Source organism: Sorex fumeus, unplaced genomic scaffold, assembly GCF_029834395.1.
Source record: "Sorex fumeus unplaced genomic scaffold, SorFum_2.1 ptg000010l, whole genome shotgun sequence".
NCBI classification, from domain to species: Eukaryota; Metazoa; Chordata; class Mammalia; order Eulipotyphla; family Soricidae; genus Sorex; species Sorex fumeus.
The window spans coordinates 31320507-31338084 of NW_026606067.1; the positions used below are offsets into that span (position 1 = coordinate 31320507).

A 17578-nucleotide genomic window follows, 5' to 3' on the forward strand; every position below is an offset into this window, starting at 1 on the left:
CAGAATCAAAAGACACCCCAAAGACTGAGAGAGAATATTTGCCAACCACTCAACAGATAAAGGGTTACTATATAAGCACTATATATTAAAGAGTCTAGATACATAAACCACTGATAGAATTTTACAAGAATATAAAACTAACCCAAACAATGGAGAGAAGAATAGAAAGAAACATCTTCAAAGAGAGACTTCAGATGGCTAAAAATTTGTAAATTTGAAAATGCTCAACATCACTTATACTCATAGAAATGCAAATCAAGACAACAATGAGATATCATCTTACACCAGTAAGATTGTCACACATCACAAAGAACAAAAGCAAGTAGTGCTGGCATGAATGTGGAGAAACAGGGAATCTTATTCACTGCTTATGGAAATGTTTGTTAGTCCAGCCTTTATGGAAAACAATATAAACACATCTTAGAAACAAGCTGTTGAGTTTCCAACATGACCCAGCAATCCCACTTCTTGTTATCTACCCCAATCGGCCCAGAAGTCTATTCAGACATTTTCACACTTATGATCATTGCAGCACTATTTATAGTTGCCGAAATCTAAAAAAAATAGCCCTATGCCCAAGAATATAAGACTGAAAGAAGAAACTATGACATATACACAATGAAATACTGGTCAACTATATGAAAATATGAAATCATACAGCTTTCTGCTCTATGGGTGGATCTGGAGGACTTCAGGCTGAGCGAAGTTGGTCAGAAGAAGAGGGACAGAATGATCACCAAATGTGAAGGAAAAAAAATAAGGGAATATCAAATGCCCCCAAACTGAGAACTTGTCAGTAGGAAGCCTACCCTGGGTGTGTGGGCGGTGACAGAGGGAAGTGGGCACTGTGTGCGAGTGTGATGCTGGATTGTGTGATGCAGGAAACACTGACCTCCACACCATCATAAATCATGGTGTCTAAAATTATTTTTAAATAAATAAAAAGTTAATAGACTTAAATCGAATCTGAATGAGTAAACAAATAAATAAATAAACAAGCATTTCCAACCTTAGCTTTGACCATGAGTTTTAGAATTCTTTTATAGAAATCTTCTACAATTTTCTACCTTCTGGTTTTGTTACACCCTCTGTCTTTGAGGAACAATTATTTTTATCTAGAACAAAATTGCTTTTGTTAGGGTGTGGATCGCAGTCTCTCTTTAAGGACAAAGAGACTCCAGAGAACTGCAAACAGCAAGCAGGGTAATTTATTGTAAGACTGGCTAGCCAGGGTCGAGCCACCTACGCAGACACGCAAGTCCAGCAGGTTGGGCAAGACCCCATGCTTCTCCAAAGGAGATCTTATATAGTCCTTCACTGGCCATTACACCATGCATTTCATAGCCAATAGATTTGTAACAACACCTCCTTTCCTGACCAATCCATTTAAAAGTGCATCACTCCTTAGCCTATAGTTTAAAGATCAGCATTTGCATCAGTGCTTAGGAATGTCCTGGTTTTTAGGGAGATGTTACTGGGTCTTGCGAGAGACATCTGGATATCTGGTCTGACCCCCACCCTTCTCGTGACTTGCAACTCAGGGCACCTGTATCCGAGTTCCTTGCTCAGAGGCAGAAAAACAAGTTACTTTGCAATGAGAGTTCCTGTTAAGCTAAGCTAAATTAATTCTGGTGGTCCATTTTGGGCCTATCCTTCACACTTTTTTTTTTATCTGACTTTAGCATAATACATTCCTTGCATACTTTTCATATGCAGTTGTCTCACATCACCCTCATTTCTAGTAGTTTCATTTTAATTATATTTTTCTAGTTGCTGTAATAGACTGAACTGTATTCCTTTCAAATTCAAATGTTAAACCTTAAATTCTCATTTGAGATATTTCTAGATTGAAGTCTTCGGGGGATTATTAAGATTAAAGTTGAGAATATGAGCGGGGTTTCAATTCAGTAGAGTTGGTGTACTCAGAAGATGATTCTGCTTTGTGTGTGTGTGAGCACACCCAGGAAAGGTTCCATGAGAATACGTCCAGAAAGAAACTGCATAACACTCAGTAACTGATAGTTCTCATCTGAAACTAATCTTGTCAGAAGCTTGATCTTAGACTTCTAACCACTGGAACTGTGAGAAAATCAATGTTATTTAAACCACCTAGACTGTGGTATCTTGTAATGATAATCTGACCTAACACTTAAGCTTTTCTTTAAAAGATAAAACCATGATGTAAACATTAGTAAATTGCCTGATTTGCACTAGTATTTTGTAGCAGATTAGCAATTGTATTAACATATTGTATCACAATTTTAAAGATATATGTTTTTGATAGTGCAGTTCTGTCCCCCCAGACACACACCCTTCCTGCTCCTTCTCCACCTTCTCCTCCTTCCTTTCCTCTCTCTTTTTTTTCTCAAAAAAACTTGTTTTGCAGTTCTAGGGATTAAATCTAGGTCTTTGCATGTACGAGCATATAAGGCAGGCACTTGTTCCACTGAACCATATCCCTGACCTGCAAAACTTCTTAATGAATCATAATATGCTTTTGCTTGCAGATTAATGTATTTTTTGATTCTCTGTGCCACGAGAAGTGTCAGATATATTCCTAAAAAGTATGATTGATAACAATAAATGCCATCAACATTTTATCTTACTAGGAAGTACTTAAATATTTAATTAATCTTTTGTATTTAAGTTAACATTACTTGAAGGATATGAGTTTAATCGTTGTAGGAATTATGAATAGGCAGAAATGTATTTAAATATATGTTGAAATAATGATTAAATTTGATTTAATTACATGCATTGAAGAATTTTTAAAACTTTTTTAGATCAAATCTAGCTGTGCTCAGTGTTTCTCACTCTACATACAAGGATAACTCTTTTTTAAAAAAGATAGTTAATTTATTTTTATTGGATCACCATGAGATACAGTTACAAGCTTTCATGTTTGGTTTTCAATCATACAATGATCAAACATCCATCCCTACACCAGTGTACATTTTCCACCACCAATGTCCCCAGTATGCCCCCCCTTTCCCATCCTCCCCCTGCCTCCATGGCAGAAAGTTTACCCCATACTTTCTCTCTACTTTTGAGTATTATTATTTGCAGTACAGATACTGAGAGATGATCACACTTGGTCCTTTATTTTCAGCACGTATCCCCCATCCCGAACGATTCCTTCAACCATCATTGTCTTAGTGATCTCTACTCTATTCCAGATGCCTTATCCCCTCAGCTCATGAGACAGGTTTCCAACTATGGGGTGCAATACCACTTCTGGGAATATATCCCAAGGTTGAAAAAAAGGATAACTTTTAATGAACTTGGAGGACCATATAAATTCCTGGGGATCAAATCTGGGTTGACCATGTGCAAGGCAAGCATCCTGCTGCCCAATATCTCTGGCCCCTAAATACTTTTATAATCTTATTATGAGTAGTAAGTCTAAGTAAAATAAAGTATGTGACTGTATCAAATTTAATGCTAATAACTTAGAATATATACATGTTTGTATAAAAATAAAAATACACCTATCTTATTAAAATTTACCCAAAATAAAATATGGGTACTTTATATGCTTCTGGAGGTTTTAGGGATATTTGATTAATATGAGATCTTTTACAATTAAAATAGTTTGTAAAGTCAGTTAGTAATTTAGTAATTACCTATGAGTGGGAAAATAACATATATATATGCATTCTGCAAATATAAAATAGAGAAATACAAATAATCTTAGTGTTTATATTTATTTTTTAATTTTTATTTATTTCGTTTTTTAGAGGGCCAGAGCAGTAGCACAGTGGGTAGGGCATTTGCCTTACACATGGCTGACTCGGGTTCGATTCCTCAGTCCCTCTTGGAGAGCCTGGCAAGCTACTGAGAGTATCCCGCTTGTATGGCAGAGCCTGGCAAGCTCCCTGTTGCGTATTAGATATGCCAAAAACAGTAACAAGTCTCACAATGGAGACATTACTGGTGCCCGCTTGAGCAAATTGATGAACAATGGGAGGACAGTGCTACTCTGCTAAAGTCCATGTTTAAGGAACCACACAGCAATGCAAAATTTACTAGTCTGTGTAATATTTGGTTGTTGTTTTTTGTTCTACTTTATAGTTTTATTCTAATTATATTTCTCCAGGTTATACAGGATGGAGCGATAGCACAGCAGGTAAGGCATTTGCCTTGCATGCGGCCAACCTGGGTTTGATTACTCCGCCCCTCTCAGAGAGCGTGGCAAGCTACCGAGAGTATCTTGCATGCATGGCAAAGCCTGGCAAGCTCCTTGTGATGTATTCTATATGCCAAAAACAGTAACAACAAGTCTCACAATTTGTTGTGAGACGTTACTCGTGTCTGCTCTAGCAAATCGATGAACAGTGTGAGAACAGTGCTATAGTACTACAGAATGATAGAGATATGCAGGGTTAGAAGTAGAAGGTTGGTTGGAAGAGCTTATGCAATGACTGAATATATTTACTCTTGGTAAAATGAACCAGCAAAGCTTAGAAGTGTGTCACTTTGCACTGCTTAGGGGTTATTATGAGCTCAAATAGCAGCATTCCTTTCCCCTGGATAGTCCCCCTGGAGATACAGTTTAAGGAAAACAGAATGTACTGAGAAATTATATTTCCACCCTCTGATAATCAGGAACTGTTCAAAATTAAAAGTTCATTAAATATGAGGCATTTCTATCTCAGACGACTTCTAATCGTCTTCTGGTGTTTCATGTTTAAATGTACACAAGAGGTATTAATAACCTGACATGTGATAAAGACTAAAGTATAGGAGGCTAAAAAAAAGAAGACCTGAACAAAAAGAACAATATTCAACGATAAAATTTAGAAGAAACATTTTAGTATATAATTCAATCTTCTATAGAAGTCAACTTCTATCAGCCTTTTTTAAAGTCATCAAATATTGGAAACAAATACCAATAGAATATGGTAAAAATTAATCTGCTATATTGATATTTCTACACTTCAGAAAGAGTTAAATTAATTCCGTTTAATTTTAAATATAAAAACATATACACCATGATGTTTGCTTAGTTTATATAAAAGCTTTTGTTATTTTTACTTTTTGCTTTTTGGGTCAAACCCAGCGATGCACAGGGGTTACTCCTGGTTCTGCGCTCAGAAATTACCCCTGGTGGTGCTCAGGGGACCATATGGGATGCTGGAAATCGAACCCGGGTTGACTTCGTGCAAGGCAAACTCCTTACCTGCTGTGCTATTGCCCCAGCCCCTATATAAAGGCTTTTAACACAATTTAATAGTAGTTAGAGTTTGATCTCACTTATGCAAAAATATGTTCTTGTACCCCAGCAAAAGATTTGAATGTAAATACATCAGTGGTTATTAGGGGAGTATCTTAGGAACAATTTTGTTTGTTTTGGAGTCATACCCCTGATGCTCAGGGCTTACTCCTGGCTCCGCACTCAGCAGTAACTGCTTTTGGTGCTCGTGGGACCATATGGAATGCCAGAGTTCAAACCCAGGTTGGCTGCATGCAAGGCAAATGCCCTACTACTGTTCTGTTGCTGCAGCCCTGATATTAGGGACAGTATCGATTTTATGTATTTTTCCTTTGCTCAGTATTATTTTTTAATATGAGTACATATAACTTTTTTCCCCTTTATTTTATTTTATTTTTTTACAGTTGTAGATTTACAATTTTTTGTGCTTTGGTTTCAATTATACAATGATCAGATACCCATCCCTCCACCAGTGCCCATTTTCCACCACCATGGATAATATCCCTCCCACCCCCATCCCCCCATCCCCCCGTCTCTGTGGCAGGGCAATCCCCTGTGTTCTCTCTCTCCTTTTGGGTGTTGTGGTCTGCAAAAGAGGCATTGAGTGGCAAACATGTTCAGTCCATAGTCTACTTTCGACATGCATCTCCCCTCCTGGGAGGATCCTCCAAACATCCTTTATTTGGTGCTCCCTTCTCTATCTGAACTGCCCTTTCCTCTAGGATACCCGGCTGGCCTCTAAGTTATGGAGTAATCCTCCTGGTGCCGATCTCAGCTATTCTTGGGTATTAATCTCATACTTTGTTACTTTATATCCCCCAGATGAATGCAACCTTTCTATGTCTATCCCTCTCTTTCTGACTCATTTCGCTTAGCATGATACTTTCCATATTGTACCACTTGTATGTAAATTTCATGACTTCATCTTTTCTAACAGCTGAGTACATATAACTTTTATAGCTAAAAAAGGAGATAAGATTTACATTAAAGTCTACTCAGGACACCTGCAAGAAAATTGATGGACTTATTAACATATATTTGAGATAAAAAATGGCATTATTGGGGCACAGCGGGTAGGGCATTTGCCTTGCATGCGGCCGACCCGCTTTCAATTTCCAGCATCCCATATCGTCCCCCAAGCATCGCCAGCAGTAATTCCTGAGTGCAGAGCCAGGAGTAACCCCTGTGCAATGCCGGGTGTGACCCAAAAACCAAAAAAAATAAGGCATTATTTTACCAGATATTCTCTAACATAGTTCAAATGAAAGCTAATCTTATCCAAAACTACTTTACTTAACCATGGTTCAGTAATATGTGTTCTGCAGTCATATTAGCATTTCTTATCATATTAACAAATTATTAATTATAAATACTAGAAATTTTAGTCTAACAGTTTCTCTGCTGTACTATATAAAATTTGTGCTGTGCCTCTCCCTCCTTCACTGGTGCTGCTGACTTTAGACATTTCTGAAGTTACAGATTTCCAGGAGGATTTCTATCTTTGTAGGAGTCAGTAACCCTCCCCTCCCCCTCCCCCAGTAACCCTCCTTGGTGAGTGTAGGGAGTCCCGGAACTTGTTTGATCCGGCAGAATTAGACTGGGCAATTAATTCTAGTGTGCAGCAACAGATACGACCACATCCCTTTTAAAGTCGGGAGCGACAGCTGCATTGGCGAGTGAGAACCACATAGTAGCTCCAATCCTGCATGCGGGAGATGGGGGCAGAAATAAGAACTTCGGAATCTTTCTGTGGCTTCCCCTGCCCTAAAAATTTAATCAGAATTCCTCAGTGTGAAAGGCCCTGACTGCCCTATGAAGCATCTCATCATCTGAGGCAATTTGTCTTTTTTTTTTTTTTTTTCAGATCCCGGGAGGCCAGATGTCTTACCCTTTAGAGTCTCTGTTCATTCTGATTCTTCCACCTGAATACTCTTCTGGCTCTTCTCTGAGAGGATTTTCTTCACCCTTTAGGTCACTTTGCCACATCTTCAGTGAAGCCTTTCCTAATAAATATATCTTAGTAAACTGCCCCTATCTCTGTATCAGCCGCACTTACTTCCATTTTAGCACTTACTATTTTACACTTATTTTGGTGCTTTGCTTAGTTCGTTTTCTCCGATTTCCAAAAATCAAATATGAACATTATTTGTTCCATCTGTAGTCAAAACTGGCAAAACCGGATCCAATCCCCTCTCCTTTACAGCTGCAGGGCTTTCCATCTGCTAGCATTTACACTTATTTGACAAAAAAAAATTACTTGAAAAAAGGTAGAGTATCTGGAATGTATATTTCCTAGGAGATTTAGACTGAGAGGACGTGCTATTACACACACAATATGTATGTGTATAGACACACACACACACACACACACACACACATATAAATTTTCCGCAGTGATTGCTTGAAGTAACCTAGCATTTTAGGCAGACGCATAGATAAGGTCACCTTTTTGTTTTGGGCCCATACTTGGTAGTACCCAGGGCTCACTCCTGGCAGGCTTGGGGAATCACATGTGGTACTGGGGACTGATCCCATGTTAGGAGCATCATGACAAGCTCCCTCTCTGCTATACTAAGGCTCCAGCCCAAAAGTCACCTTTTTTGAGTGACTAGCCACCTAATACTTGACTGAATCTGCAATACATCTTCTTGTTGGCTAACTTCTTTTTTTCTGTGTTTATATTACCAGTGCTTTCGAACTTCCCAAATAAACTTATTAACTTCACATTCTTCTTCTTTTTAAAATTTAATTTAATCTTTATAAAATTGTTCATAATAATTCATTACATTTAATATTTGAACACCAATCCCACCACCATTGCACCTTCCTACCACCATCTTTCAAATGTTTCAACCCCAAATCCCAAAATGTGCCCCCCAAGTAGAACAGAAACAATTAATTTTGTATTGCTTGTTATGAATAATTTTCTAAAAATGGTCCAATAAAATTTCCTTAGAGGAAAGTGTGTGAAGATTGTTGTATTTCATCCTGGAGCCATTAAGCCTTTGTATAAGAGATTGCTAACATGTTTGTTAAAGGTCTATCCTTGTGTGCGCATATATATATGTATAATATATATATATATAATCATATATATATATATATATATAATCACAAGCATCCTGTTGTTCGTCGATTTCCTCGAGCAGGCACCAGTAGCGTCTCCTTCGTCCTAATCCTGAGATTTTAAAAGAGCCATTTCAATGCTCTTTTAGGATTAGGGAATGAGACCCATCATTGTTACTGGTATTTGGCATATTGAGTACGACACGGGAAGTTTGCCAGACTCTGCTGTGTGGGCAGGATACTTTTGGTAGCCTGCCAGGCTCTTCAAAGGAAAAAGTAAGATGATAAGATGTCACGCGGCCGCATTTGTGGCCGCGCGCTTCCGGGAGCTGGGTTTTATAGTCTCTGCGTCTTGGCTGTTGATGGGACCAACTTGGTGCTGGTGGCAGCTGGTGGGTGTGATGCCTACCTACTGGAAAATGGGGGGTCTGGATGGAGAAGGCCCAGTTCCAGACCTCAGCCCCAGGACCTGCATGCCTGGGTTCCTCTGCCAGTTCTTTCATGCATGAGGCCCGTCCGGACGTGTGGAGAGTGGTTCCAGCATGGCCGTGGCTGGGTCCAGAGGTCATCAGATGCTAGGGCTCTGCTTGGGGCAGGGGGGGCAGAGAGAAACTCAACCCTCCCCCCTCCAAGGGGCCCCGGTGAGGACAACCAGGAGCGGGGGCAGGAGACTCTCTCTCTCTCTCTCTCTCTCTCTCTCTCTCTCTATATATATATATATATATATATATATAGATGAGATTGGTTCTCTTCTCCTTTAAACCCCATCAAATGTTTTGTGCTACTCTTGGTATATTAGTAGTGTAGAGTATGAGAGATAGTGTGGTCGCGTGCTCCAGGAATTCTAAAATTTAGAAAACAGCAGATGCACTCATGGGTGAGGCTTGTCTGAGCTTGTGGAGATGGGCTGGAGCACGGCAGCGATGAGTTCTGGAGGTTTTCAACTGCTGGGACTCTCTTGTTGTGGGGTCGGGGGAGGGAAGCAGCCTGATGTGACAGCCTGGTGTGGGGTCTGGAAGATTCACATTCTTCTGAAAGATAGTTTTTTGACACATGTAGATGACAGTAAACATTTGTTGAATAGATGCTTGGGTGGACAGATGTGTGTATATATAAATCAGTGGATAAAGTGAGTGAATTGGGTGGGTTAAAGAATGGATGGAATAACTGATGAAGATAGAGTGCAAGGCTGGGTGAGGATTAAGGCTTCACTTTTCACTTTTTATCTGCTATTGACTAGAAAAAAAGATGAAGTAAGCTTACTAATTGGGGCTAGGTGAATCATAAGAAGCACATAATTCAACGTTAAAAGTTAAAGGCACAGCAGATCAAAACCACAATGAGATATCACTTCACACCACAGAGACTGGCCCATATCCACAAGAACAAAAGCAACCGGTGCTGGCGAAGATGTGGTGAGAAAGGGACACTCCTTCACTGTTGGTGGGAATGCCGACTGGTACAGCCCTTTTGGAAAACAGTATGGTTGATTCTCAAAAAATTAGAAATTGAGCTCCCATTTGATCCAGCAATACCACTCCTGGGAATATATCCCAGAGAGGCAAAAAAGTATAGTTGAAGTGACATCTGCAATTGCCTGTTTATTGCAGCACTCTTTACAATAGCCAGAATCTGTAAAAAACCTGAGTGCCCGAGAACAGATGACAGGTTAAAGAAACTTTGGTACATTTACACAATGGATTACTATGTAGCTGTTAGAAAAGACGAAGTCACGAAATTCACATACAAGTGGTACTACATGGAAAATATCATGTTAAGCGAAATGACTCAGAAAGAAAGGGATAGACATAGAAAGATTGCATTCATCTGGGGAACATAAAGTAACAAAATAGGAAACTAACACCCAAGAATGGCCGAGATTAGTACCAGGAATTCTACTCCATGACTTGGAGGCCAACCACACATACTAGGGAAAAGGGAGCTCAGATAAAGAGGGGAACACCAAATAAAGGTGTTGGGAGGACCCTCCCAGAATGGGAGAAGCATGCTGAAAGTAGACTATAGACCAAACATGATTGCCACTCAATGTTTTTTTTGCAAACCACAACACCCAAAAGGAGAGAGAGAACAGAGGGGAATGCCCTGCCACAGAGCCAGGGTGGGATGGGGGATATGGGGGGTGGGAGGGATACTAGGATGCATGGTGGTGGGAAGTGGGCACTGGTGGAGGGATGGTATTTGATCATTATATAATTGAAACCCAATCACAAAAATGTGTAACTGTACCTCATGATGTCTCACTATTAAAAATTTTTTTAAATAAAAAAATGAGGACATTTCTAGATAGAGCATTGAATAAGGTTTCTACTCCTCAAAACTTCCACCAAATTTGCACCTTATTACAAAGCTAACCATGTGAAATAATTAGCCAAAAACGAATTTCATAAATAAGTAAACAATTAAAAAAAAGTTACAGGCACAGGACTCTAATATGGGATTTCTAAGTTTACAGAGAATCTAGTAGAGGAATTTTGTTTTATTTATTTTTTTCATTTTTTAATGAAAAAAAACGTTATTTTGACACTGTAGCTTACACAGTTGTTTATAATACAGTTGTTATGGGCTTTCGAGTTTTGAACATCAGTCCCACCAACAAAGTGACCTTCACTCCCCCACCCTCCCCATTTACCAAACCACCCTCCAAGCCTGTCCCCTTAGCAAACAATAACGTATTTTATATTGTTTGTTGCAACTAAATGGCTATAAAGAAATTATCAAAACTACTCCAGTAAAAAAATGTGAAAATTGTTATTTGGTAATATAAATTGTTATATTTACCACGGGGTTCCTAAATATTTGTCTAAGGGCTTACTAAGCTGATTGTTGCTAGTTGAGCCTTATGGGTTATTGTTTTTGTTTGTAGAGTTTAGTAGGCTTCTATGTTACTTTTCCATCTAATTTGGTGTACTCCCATTGGAATTTCAATATTGACAATTTGGAGGTGTTGTGTGGTCCAGGGACTTCAGGATCTAGGGTCCAGATCAAAGAGTTGACATGGTGGTAGCTGTGGAAGCATGGCTGCCAGGAGTTCTGGAAGCACAGGGGGAGGGAGAGGGGAGGCTGCCTACCCCCATAGTAGAGGAATTTTAAAAGCTGATGTTTTAGCTCCACAGCTCAATTTGCTTTTTTATAAATGCCTACCTTATGTGTAGTTTTCAAACATTATTTAATTTAGATGTTGACCTACGGCATTCACATGTACTATGAAAACTCATAAAGTTCAACATAAATTTCATTCAGTTCAGGTGAATTTAACCACCCAAACTATTGCCTTTCAGAAATATATTTAGAAGTGAGAATTGAGCTGTAAGTGAAATCAGGGGGTGAGATTTAGTCAGAGTCATGGAAAGAAGTGATTACAGGAGGGGCCTCGGGCTGTAGAGTGATGTAACTGATTTTAGTGTGGTGAGTACCACTAGACAGTTTATCAGTATTATAATTGTCTCACTGACAAGCTTACAGAATTATTTAGGTGCCAAAGAGAGCTTCTGATTAGGACCCATTGCTATATTTAGCAGATTATCTATATGGAGATTAAGTTAGACTGTGTTTCCTAATGATAAGAGTATCAAAACCTGACCTCAGCAGGGTCAATGTGTGATGCTCATGTGATTTTACATGAAAAATCTGTGTAGTGGTTTAGATTACTTTTAAAATTAGCAATGTTTTCAAGTGCAAAATTATTGATTTGGATAAGAAAATCATTCTTCATTAAATACAGTATTTCTCATTGTCACAAGCATCTTGTAGAAAAATGGAAGGATAAATAGATGATCAATGTATAAAACGATCTTTTTTTTAAATCACATTTTTCCTTCCCCTCCCCCCCCAACCCAAGGCCAAATGTTTGTGAAGAACAGCAAATGACTGTGGTGCGACTCCCACACCCTTGTGTGCGGGCATTTACACACACTGTGAAGCTCTGGAAACCTGGATGCTTAGACCCAAGATGGTGTGCGGGTTATGAAAGAAGGTAAGATTATTGTCTGCTATTTCCTTCTGGCTACTAAACATCTAAACCAAGAGCTTTGACTGCTTGCCAGATTTAATCCCATTAATTTAGAAAATAATTATGTCATTGAATAAACAAACATAAGCTATGCTCATCAGGGATTTTCATTTACACATTTTCCTTCAGAGTCAGGGCATAGGCTTCATTTGTGTGTAAGGTGTTTTAGGGCACCTGTCACTCATTTTACCTCAGGGCATAGGAGACTATTGGAAACTGGGGGTCAGGAGACTATCAGAAGTGGGATTATTATGTTGGTTGACTAAATTTAGTAGGACTTCGATGAGGGCATCTAAGTTAGTGAACCTGGATTTGACTGGTCCTTGATTTTCCTGTAGCACTTTGAAGTCTTAAGAATCTTTAATTGTATTATGGTCTTTGAATTAGAACTATCTTGACCAACTGAGAGTAAAAAGAAAAAGCAAATATGGTGCTCTTTGTGATACGATGCTCCATAGCAATTTTTTTTTTCAATTTTTTTAGTAGTTATACAAAATAACAAAGTACCTCTGGATTCTGTTATTGTTGAATAGTTAAGTTTTATGCAAGTGGATCAACTGGGTCTAGATTTAGGATACCTTAAGTAAAAAAAATGTAGGTTAATAAAAAATTTATTATTGCTTTCATTATTTTTACTGTTACTATTGTTTTTACTACTAACAAAGGAGATTTGGAACATCTAATTATTATGAAGATAATATTATGTAGACATAACAACACTGATAATATACAGAAGTAAATAATAATTGAAATAAGAAATATATTACAAGACAAAATCATTTTAGGTCTTAGCATATACACTCTGTGTCCATGTGTGAATGTGCATGTGTTTAACCTTCATATGGATATTTTTGTTAAATTGTTTTCTACACTTAGGATCTTTAATTAAAATTTTAACCAGAAATTTTTTCTTGACTCTATGTGACTATAGACCAAGCTGCTATATTTCTGAGTCATTTTTTTTGTAAAATTAGTAAAATACTACTTTGCATAGGCAAATTGATGATATCTGGTGAGTAGCACAATGGTGCATGGTAGGTACTCTATGTTTGTTTACTGTAGAATTTATATATGAAATTGGCTTTTCATTTTTGTTTCTTGTGCTCACCCCATGGGCTTCAATCATTATTGATACTGTATGAACCAGAGTTTACCACCATATAGACATTTGTACTTGGGATATAAACATGAATAAGGGTGACATGTTTTATAGTTTTGGTCTCCAGAGTTTAGTAGTTCTATACAATTCTTTTAAATTTTTATTTATTAGTTTTTTAAATACCACATACTTCTTTATTCCACAAGCATTTATGACATTAGGTTTGAAGTTGAATACATCTATAAGATATATTCAAAAATATCTGGCAAAACTTATATGCATTTTGTTGTCTATAAGTACACAAGGCTAAATTTCCTCACTATGGAGATACACATACAGAATAAGAGGTTACGCTTCATGAAAGTGAATACGTGTCAGTGAAAAATGATGCAGCCATAACAAATTCTAGTTTAGAGAGAATTGCATGAGTAATGTAGACTGACATGTCAGATCAGGGAAAGTTGGAGGAAATAATACTTGAATTTGACCTTTATTAATGAAGGGGATTGTCCAGGGCTATAAAGAAGGTATTTGAAGGGGAGAGAAAAAAATTTCAGGATGAAGAATATATATGAAAGGAAAAAAGGAAATTTGCTTAATACCAAAGGCTTGGTATTATAGTCTATTGAGAGTTTCTCACAAATAACTATAGTGTAGTGCTTGCAGTCGTGTGTTCTTAAGTTTTTCTGCTATTTTCTTCAATATTTGTCCTCATAGTTATAATTTGTAGGGCATTTGCCTTCTGCGCAGCCAGCCCGGCCAAGCCAGGTTTGATTTCTCCGCCCCTCTCGGAGAGCCCAGCAAGCTACCGAGAGTATCTCGCCCGCAGGGCAAAGCCTGGCAAGCTCCCCATGACGTATCCAATATGCCAAACACAGTAACAACAAAGTCTCACACTAGAGACATTACTGGTCCTGCTCGAGAAAATCGATGAAAAACGGAAGGACAGTGACAGTGACAATTTACATACTATTTTTCTAGAATAGCAAACTTTCATATTAAGATTTTTTTCACCCCTCTTGTCAACAGTCAACTATCACTCCTATGGGTGATACCACCACTGTTGCAGATACATGATCTAATGAGGCCTGTGAGTAACATGTTGGAAAGCACGTACCTTCAGGGTTTCATTATTCTCTTTATAATTGGGGGATTTACTCTTAATAGTTTGAATAAACCTTAATATAGTTTATACCCCTTGACATGGATAAGTGCAGTTTACTTTTCATTCAACTATCTTTTCATTGAATCAAGAATCAAAATTGAATGAGCTTGATTGTATTTGTAGTAAGATGTGTGTATGTATGTAAGAGTACGTATATACAAATGTGTGTGTGTGTGTGTGTGTGTGTGTGTGTGTGTGTGTGTGTGTACATGGCAGGCCTTGGGTTAGTTTTTGGTGTAATTAAAATGGTAGCATTGTCCTCCCATTGTTCATCAATTTGCTCTAGTGGGCCCAATAACGTCTCCGTCGTGAGACTTGTTACTGTATTTGGCATATCGAATACATCACCGCGAGCTTGCCAGGCTTTGCTGTGCGGGCGAGATACTCTCGGTCGCTTGCTGGGCTCTCTGAGAGGGGCGGAGGAATCAAGCCCAGGTGGGCAGGGTTGGCTGCATGCAAGGCAAATGTCCTACCTACTGGGAAAGCAGTAGTGATCTAGATTTCTGTGTTTCATAGGACCAGGTATTACACTGTTTACAGACAGACATACAGCCTGGAGCCGCAGACTCTCTACAGGTGCTGCCCTGGTTGGAGGCAGTGGGCCGAGGAACCTGGCTGCCTACACCGTGAGTCATAAAATTTTTCCTGTCTCATTCTCTGTCACTAGAACTAATAGTGTAGCTCATTTGGGGGGCACAGTCATACCATGCCTGCAAAGTTTCAGGCATCTTTAGAGTCACCAGAGTTTTGGAGCATATTGTTAGACTGACATGTGCAACTTGCGTAATATATGGAAAAATCCTTTCTGAGTATGTGTAGTGATGGTCAAAATGCAGAACCCATAGAACTACTGCTGTATATTGTCTCTTCATTTAAAAGACAGTTTGTTTAAAGCCAGTCAGGTTGTCCCCATGCTTCCATCTTTTCCCGCTTGCCTCTTCCCATATCACCAAATTTGTAATCCACTGTTGATTCTAAAATCTGAAGGGAATTCCCTGTATTGAATCTAAATGTGCTCAGCTTGTACTTGTCATGATTAATTGAAGACCACTGTAGTCAGTTTGCTTTTTAAGGCGAGGTGTGCAGTTCTTTTACAAATCTTTGGTGAAGGTATGCCAGGACCTTTGGAGTATGTTGGAGAGCACTCAAATAGCAGAATTGGTGTCATTGTAGATGAAAACACTGTCTTTTTAATTTTTATTGAAGTGGTGTTGGTAATTCTTTGTTGTTATTTATATTAGAAATGTGCTTAAATTGAAGCTTTTTTTTGATCCCTTTCCCACTCTCCTCTTTTTAGCTGTCTCAGCAGTGAGAACTTGTTTTAATGGAATATGTCGAGAACATGAAGCCCAGCGTTGCCAGTGTTCAGAGGGCTTTCAAGGACCCCGCTGTCAATATGGTGAGTGACCGATACGCTATTTTATCTTGATTTGGAGCTGTCTGATTTGCTTTCAGGCGTCAGTCAATTTTGTCTATTCAGACTGATGTTGGACTTATCTCTCCAGAGGTTGGTAACATTTAATATGAGCCACTAAGCAAAAACCTACAACTTACAGTGTACTCAGCATCACGAAATATGCTTTGCAGTTCAGTTTTAATTATTAATGACCAGAGTTCAAAGGCCAACAGTAACTACAGAATAGTCTATTTTGTAAAGGAAATGGCAGCTTAATAAGAAAACCACATCTGACCTCAGATGTTAAATCTTTAACGGAGCCATTGTTTGAAAGTGCTGGTACAGTGTTCTTGTTTGAGGTCTTTGTAAAGGAACAGAGTAAGAAAGATTTATTCTAATTCTGTACGCCTTATTAAAACTGTAAGAAAGCAAAAATAATATTAGACTAATATCTAAGGACAAGGAAAATGGGCCAGGAGGACAAGTCAGTGATTGGAATCTACCACAAATGTTGGAGGGGGGCATAAGGGCATAAGGTAGGTAAGACAGAGTAGGGACCAGTATGAAAATAATAGCTGGAAATGATCATACTGGGTAAGAACTGAGTATGTAAGGTAGATAAAGGGATATACATGATAAAGTTTCAGGATCTATATTGCAAACCACAATGCTCAAAAAGAGAGAAAAAGAAAGAGAGAAAGGGAGGGAGAGGGAAGGGGAGGAGGAGAGAGAGACACAGACAGAGACAGAGAGAGACAGAGACAGAGAGACAGAGACAGTGCCTACCATAGAGGCAGGCTGGGGCACGGGAGTTGGAGGGATATTGGGGACATTGGTGCTGGGAAATGTACACTGGTAGAGGGATGAGTCTTGGAACACTGTATAACTGAAACCCAATTATGAACAGTTTTATAATGGGCTATCTCAAGGTGATTCAATTAAAAAAATTTAAAAATATAACAGTTTGGTTAGAATTATTTTATTTAGATTTTTTCTGTCATTTGATTAACTTCTGTAAATATTATACAAGATAGAAAATGACCCTACACTGATATGGTTCTTTATAGTTTCTTGCACTTTGAGTTTCCAAAATTTTTAAGGTTGGAATTTTAGTGACTGTCAGTATGGAGATGTGCATTTAATATGTTTTTTGCAATGAAAATTTTAGAATGGTCAATAATTTATCCTTCCTGCATCTGCTATGAGATCAGTACTTTCAAAAGGATTTGTTTTGACTTGATCATCTGATGTAGTCTCTAGAGAATATGAACGCATATACATTTATTTTTTCAGAACAGGAAAAAACAAAGACATCTCTTCGAGAAGTTAAAAATCAGTATAAAAATCTAACAAATACATTGTATTCATTATCTTCTACTGATAAGTTTGCCTGCCTTTATCTATTCCTTGCTTCTGTAAAAGCAAAACTAAAATTGAGAAGTTGTGAGAATATTTCATTCATTTCTATTTGTCTACTCTGCCCTTGGCATAAGGTCAAGATTTGTCTTTTTTAATGGGTTACTTCTGAGCTTTTATAATTAATACTAATGCTCTTTGGTGGGATATTTGCTTTTATTCTTTAAAAATATTTTGGAACCCATTTAAAGTGT

The 17578-nt window shown here is 38.3% G+C and overlaps 1 protein-coding gene across 1 annotated transcript in view; it reads left to right on the forward strand.

Annotated features, from left to right (window-relative positions):
• LOC130019997 (EGF-like and EMI domain-containing protein 1) overlaps nucleotides 1-17578 on the forward strand; it is a 745638-nt gene that overhangs the window by 94151 nt on the left and 633909 nt on the right. The window contains exons 2-4 of the mRNA XM_056110600.1: nucleotides 12138-12272; nucleotides 15089-15198; nucleotides 15870-15971. The gene's annotated coding sequence lies outside the window, so the exon portion shown is untranslated. The remainder of the gene's footprint in view (nucleotides 1-12137; nucleotides 12273-15088; nucleotides 15199-15869; nucleotides 15972-17578) is intronic.